Raw genomic sequence first — 21254 nt, forward strand, 5'->3', positions numbered from 1 at the left:
TCAATCGTTACTTCATTTACAAAGAAATGAAAGCACAGCACAAATACATCCACGACTCTCTCTTTTAAAACAGCTTTGATGTTCTACATAATCCATGCAGATTAATGAAAAATACATATTTTAACATGTACCCTTTCATGTTCCTGTCCACAAACGAATCTATTTGTCAGCGTAAGAATGACATGTACTATCTGACCGGGCACTAGGCAACCTAATTTTTATTTCCTATATATCCCAAACTTAAATCTACCAGGAAGTTATATTGCACCACCACCACCACCACCACAAAAGCTTAGATTTTCTCAGAAACACAGAATCACATTAAAAATTACCTTACAATTTTTCCAAACTTCAGTAGGTGGTATAAATGCTGCATGACTAACAAGCTGGCTATACATAAACTGAGGCCCCGGTGGGGCTTTTGTGTATTTCCTTCAACACTAGTTCCTGAAACCCAGGGATTCCATTCAATGGTAATGCCTGCAGGTTCTGGTCTCCATGGTGATTGGGCCCTGCATTCCCTCACATCTGGGTTTGCATTCCTGGTGAGCCAATCTGTGCGACCAAGCCACATCTACTGACCCAAGGAGAAGCCGTTTCGCTGAAAAGCCTCGGCTCACGCAGGCTGCATGAACCTGTACTGAATAAAGCCTCACGCCATCGTGCTCTCGCTTGCACACTGGCGGCACGGGGGGCGGAGCCCGGCCTGGTGCTCGCGGGGAAGGGTGGCCTCGGGGCTCTGGCTCCGGGTAGCGGGGTCGTGAACGTGGCTGGCTCATGTCTGGGCACGGATCCTGGTCTAAACTTGTGGTAGAGAATCAGAAGCGCTGAGCAGCAGGCACAACTCTGGCCAAGGCCTTGGTGGCACCATCCCAGGAGCTGGATCCGGTGAGTCCAGCACGCCATGCCTTATGGAAACATCTGGTGGGAGGTGGCGGATCCTCCACTGCCCCGTAAGCCCCACTGCACATGCGCAGCCCTGCCTCCTTCCGCGCGCCCCCCCCCCCCCGCATTGCCGGAGGTCAGGGTCCGGAATCGGTCCCCTAGTCAGGGTTGTCAGTGGCCGGTGCAGGGTGTGGTCGATAGGACCCGCTGGGGGAGCCGCCGGGCAGAGAACTGGGTCCTTCCGGGGCTCTGTGTGGACCGGCTCCGGGGGCGTTCGTGGGTCATGGGAACCAGGGTTCGGACCGCAGCACCTAGCAGCAAAGCGGGACAGCGAACAGCATCAGGAGATGGAACGGCCCCCAAGTGTGCTGGACACCCACACATTGTCAAGCCGCCTTCGTTGAGGGAAAGGCAGGGAGAGGCAGAGCGGCTCGGGGACAATCTTTCAAGAAATACCCGACTCGGTATCTCAACCGTCATGGGAAAAGCTGCGTAGATGAAATCGGAGGCAGGGGCTGGGCCACCGCACCCGCACCGGACCGCGGTGCCCGCAGCTTCTACGTCCCTCCTGGCCACCTCCTTCCGCTGCACCCTCCTCCTCTCCTTTGCCCTTTTATTAAGGGATGATAAGGATCACTCTTAGTGGAGAAGGACTGTCCTGAGAGCAGCCCAGGTCTCCAGGGCCAGGCCATTCCACGGGCTGGAGCTGAAACTACTGCGGTGCTCAGAGCTTGGGTGCAGTGAGCGCTGCTTCCCTCCAGAGGGCGCGCTCAGCGCGTGGGTATCATGGGGCCCAGGGTGTAGTGAGCGCCGCTTCCCGCTAGAGGGTGCTCTGGGAGCGTGCACATGCTAGGTTGTTCTGTCAGACTCCCTTCTCAGATAATGATTAGGAGAGTCACAATTAGGCTTGCTTCACATAAAACCTAAAATGAAATAAGTTCCATGCATGTATTGTAATGATAGGACTTGAAAAACAATTAGTATTTACCTGTTTTCTGTATGTTAATGGCTGCTTGGATAGGTGAGGTGAACTAATGTAGGAAAAGTCAGGGTGATAGGGTTAGAATGGGGTAAAGAGAAAAATGAAAAGTAGTGAAAGTAATTTTCATGATAGCGAGTACATATGAACAGACATTCCATGCTAATAAGTAGGTGATGAATGGTTGAATTAATTCAGATCATTACTGTGACTTTAGGAATATCAAGGTATAGAGATGAATATGGTTCTGGGGGGAATAATTTTCAGCATTGTCAGAGACTAAGGCTTTGCAGGTAATGAGTATAGTTATTTTACACTACAAGAGTAATACCAAACCCACAGCAGCTTCACAGGCTATCAATGTGAGAATATTATTACGCATTGTAAAACACAGAGTAAAATGTGTGTTCAAGATTATTACAGTGAGCCAGGAACCGGTGGCTCATGCCTGTAATCCTAGCTACTCAGGAGACTGAGATCTGAGAATCGCTGTTCAAACCAGCCCTGGCAGGAAAGTCTGTGAGACTCTTGATCTCCAATAAACCACTAGAAAACCGGACGTGGTGCTGTGGCTCAAGCGGTAGAGTGCTCACCTTGAGCTGAAGAGCACAAGGACAGTGCCTAAGCACAGAGTTCAAGCCCCAGGACCAAAAAAAAAAAAGATTTCTAAAGTAGGCGATCATAAATAATGATGATATTATACTGTCAAAGCAGAGAGGAAGAATGTGAGACCGGAAACATCAGAGCTCAACATACAGAGTAGCTACCATTACAGGCATGAAACACCAATGCCCAGCTTAATAAGGAATTTATTATTATAGAAATACTTAAGTAATTGTACAAAGAACTTCAGTTCAACATATCAGTTTGTGAGTGCAATGTATCATTACATTTACTAATAGTATTTTATGAAGTTGATGTACAAAGGGTTTTAATTTCCATACTTGAGATCATGAGTACAATGCATGTGATAGATGTCACCCGTTTTATCATTCTTGTCATCCCTTCCCCAGCCCCCATCACCTCAGTTTGTCTAGTTCCATTTTCACACATTCACATTGACTATCATGGCTACATTCATCTACCCTTCCTGTCTTCACTTGTCTACCCCAGTTTCCTTGACATTATCCTTCCTGAATATACTACATTGTAGTTCATGGTTTTGTGCAGGGTCCTATTTTCCTTAGAAACAGCTATTATTCCAAGATCCATGACTTAGTGTGTGGTCAGGGTCAACATTTCACTAGTATGTTTTCCTAGGTGGTCAGCTTTCTACCCAAGATAGAAGTCCTGTGGGTTTTGTTGTTGTTTTTGTTGTTTCCCCAAATCTTTGCATTTTCTTTTTATTTATTTCTTGCTCTTTCTTTTTCCTTTTCTTTTGTCGGTCATGGAAAAACACTCTGGGCCTGGACCCTGTCCCTCAGAATTTTAGCTCAAGGTTAACGCTGTACCACTTGAACCACACTGCCATTTCCAGTTTTCTGAGTGGTTTATTGGAGACAAAAGTCTCACGGCCTTTCCTGCAGGGGCTGGCTTTGAAGCACGATCCTCAGATTGCAACATCCTGAGTTAGGATTACAGGCAGGAGCCACCTATGACCAGTGTGTGTGTGTGTGTGTGTGACCAGTGTGTGTGTGTGTGTGTGTGTGCGTGTATGTGTGTGTGTGCCCCAGTCCTGAGTATTGAATACTGACGCTTGAATTCAGGGCCTGTGTTGTCTTTGAGCTTCTTTTTTTTTTTTGCACTCTGCCACTGGAGCCACACCTCCACTTCTGGATTTGTTTGGGGCACGTTTCTGGAGTATCACAGATTTCCTGCCTAGCCTGGCTTTCACCCTTAATCTTCATATTTCAGCATCTCTAACACAAAGATGAAACTTTAATAATAGCAAGCTATCATGTGACAGATGCCAATATATTAGGTTTCCTACACAGACTACTGAGTTCTCAGTATCTCTAATGTGAGTTCAGACCTCCAAAACAGCAAGCAATAAACCATCATGACTGTCTCTGGGAATATACAATTTTTAAAAATATTCAATTACCAGCTGGGTGCCAGTTACTCACATCTGTAATTATTGATACTCATGAAGCTGAGATCTGGGGATTGCAGTTTTAAGCCAACCTGGGTAGGAGTCACTTATCTACAATAAGCTAATCAGAAAAAACTGTGTAGTGGCTCCAGTGTTTCAATGTGGCTCAAGTGGTAGAGTGCTACCCTTGAGCACAAAGAGGCTCAGGGACAGTGCCTAGGCTCAGATTTCAAGACTTGGGACTGGAAAAACATTCTTACCAGAGCTCCCACAAATAACTACCTTCCTTTATGATGAAGGTTTACATTAACTATATTTATTCTCTGTACCAATAGCAAATGCCACCTTATCTTCATAAATCAAGACTTGCTTCAAAAATTCTATTTTGTAAAAATAGAAAAATGAAAAATTCATAAATCAAAAGTGGCTTACATTAAACAAACAAGTTTCTGCCGGTCGCTGGTGGCTCACGCCTGTAATCCTAGCTACTAAGGAGGCTGAGATCTGAGGATCTCGGTTCAAAGCCCGCCCGGGCAGGAGAGACCATGAGACTCCTATCTCCAATAAACCACCAGAAAACCAGAAGTGGCACTGTAGCTCAAGTGGTAGAGCGCTCGACTTGAGCTGAAGAACTGAGGGACAGCGCCCAGGCTCAGAGTTCAAGCCCCACGACCGACAAACAAACAAACAAACAAACAAGTTTCCAGAGCTCAGAATTCAGGGCTCAGCAGGAGACTTTGCTCCCACAGACCTAGGACTCACCTGACCAGTGCCTTCTCATATCCAGGAAGTCCAGAAGGATGTTGTAAATGATCATGAGGTTCATTAGGAATGTTACCAGGTAGGGAATAGTGCACTTGATTAAAGTCAGTAGAATTGGATGGGGTGATAAGCTGGGCTCAGAGCTCCTTCACTGACCTGAGAGTCACCTCGGTGTGGTGTGACTGACATAAATGGTCAAATGTAAGCTGTCTCTAGTAAATCAGAAATCTTGACAAAAAATCATTTATCAGAGGTGCAGGTAAGGGAACTACGATATTTTTCTATCAGTGCAGGACAGAAGCAATGGTGTTTTTTAAACATTTATTATTATTGTTGTTATTGTTATTGTTATCTTTAGGTAATTATACAAAGAAGTTCCCATTCTACAAGACACTATGTAAATACAAGGTGTCTGACAACATTGTCACTCATCCCTCCTAGCAATGGTGTTTTGAACAAGAAAAAATAATGAGTCAGCAGTGGAAGAATGCTTGCCTTGCAGGCATGAGGCATGAGTGGGGAGGTGCTGGTAGGAGGCAGATAGTGCTGGGCTTGGAACCAGAGTGAGGAGGGGCAGCTGCTAATCATGACAAATCTGGGAACAGCCAGCCAGCGGGGCGACCTAAGGACATTCACCTACCAGGGCCCACGAGAGGGCCACATCCAGGGCACTTGAAAGCAGGCAGGAGGGACCAGGACACTGCAGTCCTGGAGAGAGCCACTATGGACTCCCACTAGTGTGTCCTGTCCCTACAGACTGTCCAACAATGCAGTCTCACTTTATTCAGAAGGAACTGGGGAACCAGCTCAGGCCCCGATGCCCTGCCAGTCCCCACTGCCTTCTCAGGCCACCTCCCTTCTCTATCCTTTCTTCTCCCTCCCTCCTCAACCCACACCAGAATGGAAAACAGAAAACATTATTTTCAAGTCTTGTTTGTTATAAGATTCTTGAACATAAAATAAAGAACACTTGCAATAATATAAAGGGATAGCCCAATTAAAAAATGCTCAGTGCTGAACACCAGAAGTGCTGAGCTCAGAGCTGCTGATGGCTGTTGTACACCTGCCTGAACAGACTAACCAACACTCAATATTGCACAGTAAACTACAATCGTTTATGGGGATTTTCATCTCCATTGTTTCAAAGAAGTTCCTCAGCAATGTGTCATCCCACGATGGATCATGCTGTCATCTTATTTAGTGAGCATGCTGAGAGCTGGAGAATAACAGTTCAAAAGCAGCCTAGGCAGAAAAGTCTAGGAGATTCCAACTGCAAAACAACCAGCTAAAGGCCAAGCCAAAGGCATTTTTCAGGAGTTAGAATACCTCATGCTCTGCTATTGTAATTATGCAATCAAAGGTGTGCACATGTGCATCCTGCCTGGGAACACTGCAGTTTCTAGCTTCTGGGCAGCAGGACAGGGAGTTCATCTCTTCTTTACTTATTTGGTAGAATCTGGCTTTTTGTATATTTCCCTATATTCTCTATGTTTTATTTACTGATCATAGTGATGAAACTCGGGGCTGGGCACTGTCCCTGAGCAATTTGGTTCAAGGATAGTGCTCTGCCACTTGAGTCACAACATCACTTTCTGCATTTTGGTGATTAATTGGAGGTACCAGCCTCATGGACTTTCCTGGGCTGAGTTTGAACCATGGTGCTCAGATCTCAGCAGCTAGCATTACAGAACCATGGGCATAAAACTTTTGTTAGAGGTTAGTCCTTATTGTCTTAGTCAAGATTTTAGCTGAGATGGAGTCAGAGGAGAAGGAGCAAATTCATCTTGACTGTCTGCTTTCAGAAAAACAACTTATTGCATTTAATTTTTCTATAAACTCTGCTCTGTTTCTAAAGAAACTGAAAACTTTTTATTTTTTACTTAATAAGCTGTGTCCCTGAGCTCTTTTGGTTGAGGAGTAGCATTCTGCCATTGGATCCATAGCTCCACTTCTGGAGCTATTTTGGTGTTTTTTTTTTTGTCGGTCGTGGGGCTTGAACTCTGGGCCTGGGCACTGTCCCTCAGTTCTTCAGCTCAAGGCGAATGCTTACCACTTGAGCTACAGCGCCACTTCCGGTTTTCTGGTGGTTTATTGGAGATAGGAGTCTCACGGTCTCTCCTGCCTGGGCTGGCTTTGAACTGCGATCCTCAGATCTCAGCCTCCTGAGTAGCTAGGATTACAGGCGTGAGCCCACAGCGCCCGGCTTCTGGAGCTATTTTGGAAATTAAAAAATAAATTAAACTCGGTGGGGAAGGTGGCTCAGTGGTAAGTGCTTGACTTGCATGCATGAGGCCCTAGATTCGATTCCTCAGCACAAACCACATAAGCAGAAAAAGCTGAAAGTGGCACTCATTTGATATGGATGAGTTGGTGTCCCACAAAGTTTTTGCCCAGGATGGCTTCAAACCACAAATCTACTTCCTAGGTTTACAGGTGTGACCCACTATGCCATGGTTGTGGTTACTATCAATTGTCAACTAGAAAAGGCTAAGAAATGCATTAGAGGTTACTAATGCACAACTCTTGGTGCTTAATAGAGGCTATTTCATGAGAGCAATTATGTGCACTTTGCACATAATGTTAACTTGTAACACCCTGGAAAAAGCATTTGTAGACAAACATTTAAAAATACATGTAGGTGGTACCTTGTAGGACCCAGATTTAAGCAAGATGACAGGCTCCATGGAATGAAAATCGGTGTGCCTAGAAGTGGACTTTAAAAGCAGTTTCCTTTGCAATATCTTTTCTCTTCCTGCTTGATAAGCATCATGATACACTATTATAGCAGCAGAAGTGGATAAGAGCAGAGAGAACTATCTTGAAACATTTACTTCCAATCTAAAGTGGACCTTCCTCTGACATCTGATGACAGGACAATGGTAGGCTTCCACACTTCTGTGGTTACTCAGTAGGAATACACTAAAGCCATCCCTCAATCAGATCCTGTGCTTCGTAATGAAGAAACATGCGATGACCATCTTGCACTCCATTCACCATTTGAGAAAATGAAATCTGGTGCATTTACTAATAGAATGTGTAGTATAATAAAGTTTTTTAAACTGCAACAAATAAAAAATAAATTTATAAATTAAATTGAACAAAAAACACCCTAGAAAGTAGTGGTTTTGAGAAGAATTTGAGAGCTTGGCAGCAGTGGCACATGCTTGTAATCCCACCTTATCATATTACTGGGAGCTGGATCAATGCCTACCAAGGCAGAAAAGTGTTGTCCCCATCTCCAAGAAAACAAACAAACAAACAAAAAAAGAGTCCATGTGTCCTGGATGAAATCCCCAAAGGCTGCTCCTCAGAGGGTGATGTGTGATGCTGTGAGGATGAAATCTAACCTGTAGTGGAGCCCTCAGGGTATTGGTCATGTCAGGAATATGAAATGCCTGTTAAGGAGAATGCCTGAGGCTGGGAAGGTGGCTCAGTGGTACAGTGCTTGCTTTGCATGCATGAGGCCCTGGGTTTGATTTCTCAGCACTATATAAGCAGAAAAAGCCAGAAGTGAAGCTGTGGTTCAAGTGGTAGACTGCTAGCCTTGAGCTGAAGATCTGAGGACAGTGCCCAGGCCCAGAGTTCAGGCCCCACGACTGAAAAAAAAAAAAAAAAGGTAAATGTCCTGTGGCCTGCAAGTAAAAATACCATAAGGTGGGAATTTTCCTTTCTGATTGAGTGGAAATCTATAATCTGTGCCATTTTCCCTCTAGTGTATATGAGTTGTTTTTCACTTCATAGTGACTCATGCCTAAGAGTTTTCCTAGAATCGCATAAGAAAATTTAGTCTTAAAATTTTGAAGACTTTTCGATTGTTTACAGCCATGGGGAATTCTGGGAAATGGATGGACAAAAACCTACAAGAGCAAAGGTGGAATCTTAGGGTTATGAAGAACTATTTGGGTTCCAGGTTAATAAAGGTGGACTTGTGATGGATATGTTGAGTATTATTAGCATGAGTGGATTAAGAAGTAGCTAGGAGATTAGGAAAGCACTCCTTGGGTTACATTGTGTTACTGCAAGGAGGATTAACAGTGTGGATAGATCTTCACTCAATGTTGATGAACATTACCATCCCATTCTGGGAGCCTGAGAGAATAAATATCCTAAAAGGAGAATGCCAGGTACATCGATATGTTCTCATTCTCATTCTCTCCTCCATCTACTTCCAAGGAATCACTCAGTATGTGAGAAGGTTTTCTTATAAAAACTTACGTGTACTGAAAAATCCTGAAATTATAGGCAAAATAAGCCTGTCCTGCTTTAATTTGTCTGTATCAGATCTTCTGTCACAACAATGGGAACTCATTAAGACACTGCCACTCTCTGCCTTTTACTGGGAACCCTTTCCCCAGGAGAAGAACCATGACCATGAAGAGACTTGCTCTGGTCAGTTGACAGTATGTCACAGAGGCTGGTAGCCACACCAATGGTTCCCATCATTTCGCCAAGCCTAAGTGGCAAGTTGTAGGTTGAAACAGCATTGATGCTCCCCATAGCCTGGACTATTCCAGCTGCATCAAGCTGTCAGTGGTACTCGGGTCAGTGCTATGAGCCTTATGGCTGACTAGATGTGTTGCTCAGTGAGGATATCTTAGAATCCCCCATCTTGCTCCCATGTCTCACTTCTGGTCCACATGCTTACTCCTTCCAGTCATTCACACTGCCTATGTGCTTGTTTGGTTGAAAGCCTTTACTATTAGTTTGGGTCCAGAACTCTGGTGTACATGACAGGTCATAGTTAAGGCAAGGGCTGTCCAACATGAATAAGTACCATGCTTGGGCCCCTTGCAGAATCTGCTTGGTTCAGACTCCACCATGCCCTATGTAGTGCCACAATGGCACTCTGAACATAGGCTCTCTGAACACACACAAGAGACAGACCATTCTTGCTGCTCTAATGCCTCCCAACCCACCCAGCATTCTTGCTGAGCTGCTCCATGGCCCCAAACCTACCAACAAAGTGCTTCTCTAGTATGATCTTGTCATAGCTGCAGGTCACACAGTGTCACCTCCAGCTATTTCTAAGTAGTTTATTGGAGATAACAGTCTCCTGGACTTTGAGCTTCTTTTAGCTATCATTCTACAATTCCCTTTTCTGATCTTATTATATCTTTCCTGAGTATCCAGTATGCTTATTATGTAATTTGCCTACACTTGAGCTGTTGTCATGACTAACAAAGCCAGGTTCACAAGTCTCCAGTGCATCAGGAATAGATTAGCTGGAAAAGCAAAGTGTTCAGAAATCCAAGGCTAGCTTGATTTCTTCATGGCATGAGAAAAGAAATAGAAATCTGCATTCCTTGAGCTCAGAGAGACTATTTTCTGTCTTTCACATAGAATTAAGTTTGTTTAGTCACTAACTTGCAATTTTTTTTTGTCTATTACCATATTTTATATTCTTGGATTTGGAAATCAGGGAGCAATCTAGCACTGAAGGCATCCCTCCAGCCCCATTGGTTAATGTTATATTTTTTTCAGATAAGAGAGGATCCCACATACTTTCCCCAAGTCCTTCCTGACACTTAGAGCTTCCCAATCCTTGTCTCTCACTGTGCCTTACATGGACTAAACAAATTTAAATAGGACAACTCTATACTTCATGAAGAATACTTACTAGAACTTAACGTTGAGACTTTTATTTTTATTTTATTTGTGAACATACTGTACAGCGGGGTTACAATTACATGGGCAGGATAATGCATACATTTCTTACCAAGCATTGCAGCCTCCTCCTTTGTTTACCCTTCACATCCCTTCTGTTAATTGAGACTTTGTTTTTGAAGCACCTTCTTAAAATTTATATTATTTCATTTTAATATATTTTTATTTTTAATTTTTCATTATACAGTTGATATATAGAGGGATTACAGTTACATAAGTTAAGCATACATTTCTTTTTGGACAATGTCATCCTTTCCCCAATCCCAATTTTCCCTTCCAATCCCCACCCGCAAGTTGAATAGTGCATCTTCAGCATAGTGTCTATTGAATACCATTGCTGCATTTGTTCACCCATTGTCTTATTTCATTCTTAAGCCAATACCAAATTCTGTCATTCCTGGCTATTAAGTGAAGGAACTGAAGTTCAAAGAAACTCAAGATCACATTGCTAAAAGAGCTAAAGTTTACAATTGAATAGATTTAGCTGTGCATGATGGTGTGACTGTTATCTCAGCTGCTAGAAGCAGAGGCAGGATATTGTCAGCACGTTGCCTGTCTAGGCTGCATAGTAACACTGTTGCAAAACATCAAAACCAAATGAAAAAAAAAAACAAGGATCTACCAATGCTAGAGATTATGTGGAGATTTACAGCATTAGTCTTTAAGGAAGGAGACTAAGGACACAGAAATGTAGTTTAACTTGGCTGGGATAATGGTATCCTGATCATGGTATCAGGCTGCTGTTCTTCTTTTTCTTCTTTGTTTTTTTGGTTGGTTGTCCTGAACTCTGGGCCTGAGCACTCTCCCTCAGCTCTTGACCAAAAGGTAAGCCCCTTACCAATTGAGCCACAGCACCACTTCCAGCTTTTTTCTGCTTATGTGGTGCTGAGGAATCGAACCCAGGGCCTCATGCATGCAAGGCAAGCACTCTACCACTGAGCCAATTTCTCAGCCCAGGCTGGTATTCTTCAGCAGATACTTTATGAGTAGGATTTCAGTGATGATGGAACTTTAGTCTATATTTCTATTGTCTATATGTGTATAGCTGGTACTTATATGTATGTATTAAACATGTGAAATATGGTTTAGGATAACTGAAGGCTGACTTTAAATTGTATATACTTTTACTTACATTGCAATAAGATGGAACACTCTATTATTCCTTGTCTAATGTTCAATTTTAATGCAAGCCAAAGCTGGTACTGTGACTTTACTTTCAACTACTTCATGGTGGAGACAAAAATAAAACAGGATTTCAGGTGTCAATAACAGCTTGACAGGTGTCAATAACGGCTTGAGTGTCTCTTAATGTGCCAATCCCTATTGAAGACAGATATTCACTTTGTAAATTCTTCAATTATTCAGCAAGAATCTAGGAAAGCACTCTAGAAGTCTAGGGAAAAAAAAGGCAGTGTGACTAAGGCCCTGCTAAAATCAGTAGCCACTCTGGAGGGACAGGAAGTGTCTTGGGAAAGTGTCTGTTATCTGTTGCACTACCTTAGACTATAGCACTGGGATGCTGTGGCACAAAAGCCATGTTCACATGAACTGTCTAATGCTGTTCAATCTTATTTTATCTGTGGCAATCCTTTTCATATGAAATTTGTTACAAAAATGGGGAGCTCTATAATTTGCAGCAAGTGTGGGGATAGAACCATGGCCTTATTTCCTGAAGTAAGTTGCTGTTGGTGGCTCTGGAGGTGCCTCTGTGATGCCAGGATGGCATGCATAGAATACAGGTGGAGCCTAGATAATTCTCAAGGGTCAGCTGCAGATGAGTTGATAGGCTTGTGAAGGAAGGAAATATTTGGAGGTGAGGTGTGATGCCGCCATGACAGCATCTCTAATTAAGTAGTTTGAAATACATTTCAAAAGAGCTCAAGGCCCTGAGTTAAAGCCCCTCAACTGAAAAAAAATCACTGATTTTTCTGCCCAAGGTGGCTTTAAACCATGATCCTCTTATCTCAAGCTCCTCATTTGCTAGGATTACAGGCATGAGACACCAGCATCGGCTTTGCCTTTCCTTTTCATATTATGCTATAAAAATTTGTATCATCATTTTATTTTTTTTTTATTTATTTATTTTTTTTTGGCCAGCCATGGTGCCTGAACTCTGGGCCTAGGCGCTGTCCTTCAGCTCTTCAGCTCAAGGCTAGCACTCTACCACTTGAGCCACAGCACCACTTTCAGCTTTTTCTGCTTATGTGGTGCTGAGGAATTGAACCCAGGGCCTCATGCATGCAAGGCAGGCCACCGTCCAGCCCTGTATCATCATTTTATTATTGTATCATTATTGAGCTATATTTTTAGTGCAATTGTTTGCATTTTCCTCCTCTTTAATCCTTCCACTTCTCCTTCACTTGTACTTTACTTTTACCATTCTAAGCTTGAACTCCTTACTGAAGTTTATTGCTCAAGGCTAGCAATATACCACTTGAGCCACTGCTCTGCTTTTGCCGGTTAATAGACAATAACAGTTTCACAGACTTTCCTGCCAGGGCTGGCTTTGAACAACCATCCTCAGATCTCAGCTTTCTAAGCAACTATGTTTATGGCAGCATTATTTACCATAGTCAAGATATGGAACCAACCCAGATGCTCCTCAGTAGATGAATGGATTGGAAAAATGTGCTGTGTGTGTGTGTGTGTGTGTGTGTGTGTGTGTGTGTGTGTGTGTGTGTGTGTGTGTGTGTGTGTGTGTAATGGAATTCTATGCCTCCATCAGAAAGAATGGCATCTCACCACTCATTAGGAAATGGAAAGACTTGGAAAAAAATTATATTGGTCCCATGGTTTCTGCTGTCTCTTTTGCTGCTAACACGCTGGAGTTTAGGAATTGTTTATTTCTCAGTGCTAATAAGAGAGAGGGAGCCAAGCACAGGAGGCTTATGCCTGCAATTCTAACTACTTAGGAAGCCGAGATCTGAGGATTGTGGTTCAAAGCCAGCCCAGGCAGGAAAGTCCCTAAAACTCTTTTCTTCAATTGACTAAATGAAAAGCAGAAGTGGGGTTGAGGCTTAAAGCAGCAAAGTGCTAGCCTTGAACATAAGAGCTCAGGGATGGTGTCCAGGCCCCAAGTTCATGCCCCATGAACATCCAAAATAGAGAAAAAAGAAACTGAAAGAGGAGAGAGAAGAGAGAGAGGGGGAGGGAGGGGTTGGGAGAGGGTTGGAGAGAGGAGGGAAAGGGAGGGAGGGAAGGATGGAGAGGTACTTGGTTTTCTAAGTCAGAGCACCACGTCCAGTTTTCTAGTGGTTTACTGGAGATAAGAGTCTCCTGGACTTTCCTGCCTAGGCTGGCTTTGAACCATGATCCTCAGATCTCAGCCTCCTGAGTAGCTAGGATTACAGGCATGAGCCACTGGTGCCTGGCTGCTTGTGATATATGATTTGGCCATATTGAGTCCCCAGAGTGTTCACCTTCCCCATCTTTCCCTTCGTCACCTTCATCTTCTCTGGAAGTCTTTTTACTTTCATTTCCCCTTTATTTAAAAAATGTATTTCCTTTGGATTCTAGTTGGGTAACAGGTATTTTTTTCTGCATCTCATTTATTTCTCTTACTATGAAAGTATGAAGATTTTTTAATAGCCTTTTTAGCTGTGTTCCTGTGGCTCATACTTGTAACCCTAGCTGCTCAGGAGGCTGAGGTCTGAGAATCAGTTTGAATCTATCCCCGGGCAGACAAATCCAAGAACCTAATCTCCACTTAACTAGCAACAAGATAGAGGTGAGTTGTGACTACAATGGTAGAGTGCCAGACTCAAGTTAAAGATCTAAGGGACAGTACTCAACTCTAGTACTGTAACAAACATAACGGCAAACAAATCCCTTTTTAATAAAGAGACATTCACAGTAAGCTCAAAAACAGAACATCAGAATCTGCTGTGACAATCTCCTGTGGGAAAATGTTACACAGAGAGGAAGCCCCAGATGCTGACAGATGGCCATAGCTTCTCCTCTGTACCTGCAGATCCTGAAAATCAATGTGTGATGAGCATCCCCGTGGTGGCACAGAGCGTCCCATGCTGGTGCTGAGTACACTTGCTGGTCTTGAGCAACCATCAGGGAGGTTAATGTCTGGGGTCACACTTGGGTCCCCTGTGTCTCATACAGTAGTACAAAGCTATGTCCTATCTTCTCAGACTGTCCATCTGCAGAAACAGCGTGCTCCTTGAGTTGTCTCTGGAGATGGTGAATTGACCTTTCACAGAGTCTGCATAGTTTTTGTCACTGCTATCACCACTAATGTATAAGAGCCACTCAGACCTCTTTCCTGGAGGCTGGTAGAGCCAGTTCATGTAGTAACTACTGAAGCCAAATCCAGAGGCTGCACAGGAGAGTCTCAGGGAACAATCAGGCTACACCAAGCCTCCTCCAGATCCCACCAGCTGCACTTCACACTGCACACTTGCGAACACAGAGCATCCTGGCCAGGAAATTTCACAAAGACCTACTGTCTCCTCACTCACACCCAGTCATATATTTAGTATCTCTTAGTTTTCATAAATTACCTTGTAATGCTGCCATAAGGAAAGTCCATCTTAGCACAAACCCCAGAGACATTTCTCAGATTACAGTCCTGAACACTAAATGGAGTTTTTATCAGCAGAAGGAGCTGATATATTTTTTTAATTGTAAAAATACTGTACAGAGGGGTTACAATTACATGGGCAAGATAATGAGTATATTTCTTATCAAGCATTGTAGGCTCCTCCTTTGTTTCCCCTTCCCATCCCTTCCCATCCTTCCCCTGCCCCACACCTAATCCTCCCTGCCTCCCTCCCCCACCACCAAAGTTGTAAAGTTCGTTTTCGACATAATGACTTGTACATCTCATTGTTGCAATGGGTCCACCTGTATCCCTATTTAAATGATTTGTTTTTCCCCTTCCCCTCCACAAAATATACCGACATCAAATACAGTGAAAGCAGGGGTTATACTGTGGGGGAGGGACATACATAGCAACAAAGAAATAATCTTATAAATGCGTTAGAAACAATCGCATGAAAGAAAAAAAAAACATCTGAATACATATCTTAGGGTTCATTTCTGTAACATCACCTTATCTGACCTTTTCTGCTTGACTCAGACATATAATAGATATTGCAAATAAGGGAAACCATGGGACCTATGTTTCTTTGGGCCTGGCTTACTTCACTTAATATAATTTTTTCCAAGTCTTTCCATTTCCTAACAAATGGGGCAATGTCATTCTTTCTGATGGAGGCATTGAATTCCATTGTGCATATATACCACATTTTCTAGATCCATTCATCTACTGAGGGGCATCTGGGTTGGTTCCATATCTTACCTATAGTAAATAGCAATGAACATAGTTGTGCTGGTAGCTTTAGTGTGGTCTTGTTTGTAAACATTTGGGTAAATGCCCAAAAGTGGAATTGCTGGGTCATAGAGGAGCTCTATGTGGAGTCTTTTTTTTGGGGGGGGTCCAGTGGTGGGTCCTGAACTCTGGGCCTGGGCGCTGTCCCTCAGCTCTTCAGCTCAAAGCTAGCACTCTACTGCTTGAGCCACAGCACCACTTTCGGCTTTTTTCTTTTTGGTTATGTGGTTCTGAGGAATCGAACCCAGGGGCTCATGCATGCAAGGCAAGTGCTATATCACTGAGCCACCTTCCCAGCCCTATGTGGAGTCTTTTGAAGAACCTCCATACTGCTTTCCAAAGTGGTTGAACAAGTTTACACTCCCACCAACAATGCAGTAAGGTTCCCTTCTGTCTACATCCCCTCCAGCATCTGTTGTTACTAGAGTTCTTGATTTGTGCCATTCTAACTGGAGTGAGGTGGTATCTCAATGTTGTTTTGATTTGCATTTCTTTTATGGCTAGGTAGGTTGAGCATTTCTTCATGTGTCTATTGGCCATCCTTCTTTCCTCTTCAGAGAAGTTTCTCTTTAAGTCTTCAGCACACTTATTTATTGGACAGTTGTTTCATTGAAGATTTGTTGTTGGGGGATTTAATTTTTTGAGTTCGTGGTATATTTTAGCTATGAGACCCTTGTCCGTTGTATGGCTAGTGAAGATCTTCTCCCAATCTGTGGGCTTTCTATTGATCTTGCTAGCTATGTCCTTTGCCATGCAGAAACTCTGCAATTTCATGCAATCCCATTTGTCCAACCTCTCTTTGATTTGTTGTGCTTCTGGGTCTCTATTAAGAAAATTTCGGCCTGTGCAAAGGAGACCTAGGGTTTCTCCTATCCATCCTGTAATGTTTTCAGAGTGTCTGCTTTGACTCCGAGGTCTTTGATCCATTTGGAGTTGATTCTGGTGCAGGGTGATATATAAGGATCTAGCTTTAGTTTTCTACAAGTCATTAACCAATTTTGCCAGCACCATTTACTGAAGAGGCTATCTTTCTACCATTCTGTTTTTTTTAGAGGGAGCTGATATTTGCCTGTCCTTCTGCTATAGAATAAGCTCTGTACTGCAAGTCTCAGGTAGGACAGTGCTCAGAGCAGATGAGTGTGTTGAGGGAGTCAACAATAAATCAGTAAATACAGGGAATTGGAGCATTTCACTATATTTACAAGCAGTGACTTTTGGGAAGATTTAGCCCACTGTGAAAGCCTCAACAGTAGGATCAAAGGGCCTATTATCATCACAGAGAAATCTGATGTGGATTATAATTCCTACCTTAAATGCAAACATTATGTTTAGTTGTATTCCATCATTCCCACAAGTCTGGGTTGGTTCCCAAAACATGTTCATCTATGTGTCTTTCTGTTTGTGCTATCTTCATATATTTGTGTATTTTAAACCATCTTACTGAGAAATCATTGGCATATAATGATAATTATATAAATTTTGAGATATGTATGTGAACACAAGTGAAATAACCATGAAAATATTCCACAACCTGTGGAATCATTGCTCCTTGAGACCCAGGTCCTCTCAGGCATTACAGATTGGATGCAGGCTGCCATAGAAGTCAATGCAAATGGATCATTCGAAAATCTGATCTCTCCTCTAGAGAAGGCTATCTTCTTGTTCTTTTGAAATGTCATCCAGCAATGATGTTTCTCTTATGGGACAATATAATGTTTCTAACTGTTGAACCTGAGTCGACTTGTGTATAGGGCTGGGAAGGTGGCTCAGTGGTAGAGCGCATTGCCTTGCATGCATGAGGCCCTGGGTTCGATTCCTCAGCACCACATAAGCAAAAAAAGAAAAAAGCCGGAAGTGGCGCTGTGGCTCAAGTGGTAGAGCGCTAGCCTTGAGCTGAAGAGCTGAGGGACAGTGCTCAGGTCCATAGTTCAGGCCCCACAACTGGACCCCCCCCCAAAAAAAAAACAAAAAAAAAAAGACTTGTGTATATCCAAGTCTGTTGGCAATCTGCCACATGAACAGTGGCTAGATCTCACAGAATTTGCTAATCACCAAAATGTTCCTTAATGCTGTTCCCCCCCCCACACACACACTTTGGGTGCAAGCAACTCCACTTCCTGCTTTTCCGTGGAACATTCATCTTTCCCTGGCTGGCAGAGGAGTATGCACTCAGTAAGCATTAGTTTTACTTTTATTTTCTTAATTATTTCATAATTAATGGATTAGGTGGAGTTTATGTTTGATATCTTCCTTTAACCTACTTTTCTTGTTTTTCTTTCATTTATTCTGAACATTTCTCTTAGGTGCCTGTTCTCAGTCAATTTTTGGTTATTGATGCCTGTATGATGTAGGACAGGGGTTAGCAAACTTTCTCTGTACAAGGTTAGAGTTTGTGGGGCATTGTCGTTGTAGCTATTACTCAGCTTTGCCCTAATAACACATAGGATGTCACAGAAAGTATATGAATGGATGAACGAATGTAATTGTCTGTGTTCCAATTAAATTTATTTACAAAAACAAGGTTGGAATTGGCTTATAGTCCTATAATGTCTGTCTCTGATTTCATTTATTTCTATCTATTTATGTATGTATGTATGTATGTATGTATGTATGTATGTATGTATGTATGTATGTATGTATGTATGTATGTATTTGGTGGTCCTGGGGCTTGAACTCAGGGCCTGGGTGCTATCCCTGAGCCTCTTTGTACTCACGATTAATGTTCTCCCACTTGAGCCACAGTGCTACTTCTGGCTTTTTTGGAGAAGTTTATTGGAGCTAAGAGTCTCACAAACTTTTCTTACCAGGCTAGCTTTGAACTATGATCCTCAGATCTCAGCCTCCTGAGTAGCTAGGATTACAGACATGAGCCCTCAGCACCAGGTTAACTGTCCATGATTGTATGTTAAGTAATAAGAGCTTACAGGTTAGTTTACCATGTCACTATTTTCTTTCCCTTTGATGAGAAGGATAGGTAGATGGGTGAAGATTTGCTCTATTAGCAAATTACTAATATATCTTTTCACTATAAATGTTTACTTTTACTATGCTGATAATTTTCTCTTTTTAGGCAGGAAACAGCAAAACTTCTGGTTTACATGAAGTTTGGAAGTTAATGAATATATTCTAAACTTTCAGAGACTGACAAATTCATTTCCTTTCCTGTCATTGGATCTACTGAGTCTTGTAGGAGATTCTACAATGAGGAAAAACACATAAATTTAAAACTATATAATAATTTAAATCTTAAGTTATACCATGAGTTATTATGAACGTGTTTTGAAATGATCCAAAGGTCCTGTGACCAGAGCTTTGTCCATTGCATAGCAATGTTGTGGGACAGAATCTTTGGAGAGATGAGGCTTGTGCAGGGCATCTGTGGCTCATGCTTGTAATCCTAGCTACTCAGGAGGCTTTGATCGATAAAAGTCAGACAGGGCAGAAAAAGACATGTGACTTACCTTCAATTGACAACTGAAACAAAAGCTGGATGTGGAGTTGAAGTGGTAGTGTGCAAGGCTTGTGTGAAAAAGCTAAGAGACAGCACCTAAACTCTGAGTTCAAGGCCTAGTCGTGTGTCCCTCATTGAATTATTTTTTTTCAGCTAGGCCCCATCTCTCCAAGTTTCTAGAATCCTTGAAAATAGCACTGCCCTCTGGAGAGCAAATATTCAACACATGAGCCTGTGGAGGACATTTCTTATTCAAAACATAACGTTAGTGAACTAGGAACAATAAGAAAATAAAGTTATTTCTCTCAAAAGGAGTGAAGAGTGTATAGCTTAATGGGGATAATTAAAACACATAAGTTGCTAGTGATTTGTGCTATAGAAATTAAAAAGAAGCTGGGATCCCTTCTTTAGTGGAAGTCTTGAGGCTGTAGAGCGGGTTAGGGGTTAGGGTAGTCCATATATACAAAAAACATAGTCAAAAGGACAGCTGAGAAAGTCAATACTCAGAGGTCACAGAAATCCACAAATCTCACTTCCTTATACCAAGGATCTAAATGGTGACAGTTAAGGAGGTGGTTCTAGGATATTGAAGGTTTCAAAGTAGAACTTTGGAAACAGTTCTGTATTCATATAATAGCTGTGGAAGAGGTCCAGAAAAAAAGAATGCTTAGTTGTGTTTTGGTACAACTCATCTGTAGGGAGCTGGAGAAAAGGATGGTGGTGAGGAAAAAAGGACATCCACAGTTACCAGAGCTGTTTTGGAAGAAAAATGGATATAGGTGGAGTAAGGGATTTAAGGACAGCCCAATAACAACCTGTGAGATGTGTTGACATCACACCAGGCCCACTGCTCTCACGCCACGCCCCTCCCTCCTCAAGTGCAGAATTCCTCACAGCCCTGTTCCTTCACAGCTCCGCTCTCTCCGAGCCCTCCCTTAGTCCCGCCCATCCCATCGCCCCATCCCCTGCACACACGCCCCCATGTTCTCCGTCCCTCCCCAGCCCCACTCCTCACCTTGTGGCTCTTGCTGCCTCCTGGCTGCCCAGTGCAACCTGCATGTATTGCTCCTCACAGTGCTCACACATGCCACCCTGCCCCTTGCAAGCGCTCCCCTATCCTTGGCCCCCACGTGCTCCCACCTAGTCCTGACACTTGCCCTTGCCCTTGCCCCTGGGTGTCAGCAGTGAGGGGGGCCCTCTCCCCGTGCCCTAGTGGTGTCAGGTGAGGGTGGCTCCCACTCTTGTGCCGGTAGGTGAGTATGGTCTGCGCCCTGCTCCCCGTTTTCGGGCCTCTGTGCAGGGAGGCAAGGATGGCCCACGTCCTCTCCCCACTTTGGCCTGCTGTGCCGGCAAGTGAGGGCTGCCTGTGCCCAGCTCCAAGTCCCTGTGTCAGCAGGAAAGGTGGCCTGCGCCTCTCCCTCCCTGCTGAGGGCCACTGTGCCAGAAAGTGGGGGCAGTCTGCTCCCTGCTTCCCCTCTCCGCTCTCCGAGGCCCTGTGGTGGTAGGAGAGGGTGACGGAGGCCTGCGAGGCCTGCAGTGCCTTATCGGACCAAGACACTATGGAGCGATAAAGCCAGCACTCCCCCACGGAGAAGGACTTGCAGGCATCTCCAACTCTCTGTGGCGCCAGGCCTCCCCGAGAACAACCTGACCTATGGGAGACTATTCCATTCAGGTTTATCCACACAAACCCTATATCACCCCTGCATCCCATTAGCAGCCTCTCTTAGGGGTTGGGCTTCTAAAGGACATGGGGAAAGGAGGCCAGGCGCTGGACAATGTGGGTAGGGGCTGCCAAGGTAGGTGGCCAGGGAGAACTTATAGAGGTTTACAAGAAGCAGGATAACTTATGGAAACTGAGGCCTTTTGTTGACAACTCTGAAATATGGCACCTAAAATCTTAGAAATGCTATCTTTGCTTCAAAGAGAGGCAACTGAATGCATTCTTTCCTGAGGGATGCATTTCTCACCCAAGAATTCACAACTACCTGACAGGATGCCCCAAAATGCAGACAGCAGGGTGTCTCCTTGTTTCAAGGATAAGGATCTGCTTTATGGCAGGATGCATTCTTTCCTGGAAACTCAGAGTATAACACCAGGTGTAGTAAAAGCAAAGACAAAGCACCCAGCTTTGCATAAC

The 21254-nt window shown here is 43.6% G+C and overlaps 1 long non-coding RNA gene across 2 annotated transcripts in view; it reads left to right on the top strand.

The window, feature by feature from the left end:
- The first annotated feature begins 598 nt into the window (after positions 1–598).
- Positions 599–21254, top strand: part of LOC138824124 (uncharacterized) — a 67240-nt gene continuing 46584 nt past the window's right edge. For both annotated transcript variants that reach the window (XR_011371006.1, XR_011371005.1), the window contains exon 1: positions 599–888. This is a non-coding gene — a long non-coding RNA (uncharacterized lncRNA). The remainder of the gene's footprint in view (positions 889–21254) is intronic.

The sequence above is a fragment of the Dipodomys merriami genome, unplaced genomic scaffold (genome assembly GCF_024711535.1).
Source record: "Dipodomys merriami isolate MVZ:Mamm:240054 unplaced genomic scaffold, mDipMer1.0.p SCAF_1261, whole genome shotgun sequence".
Taxonomy (NCBI): Eukaryota; Metazoa; Chordata; class Mammalia; order Rodentia; family Heteromyidae; genus Dipodomys; species Dipodomys merriami.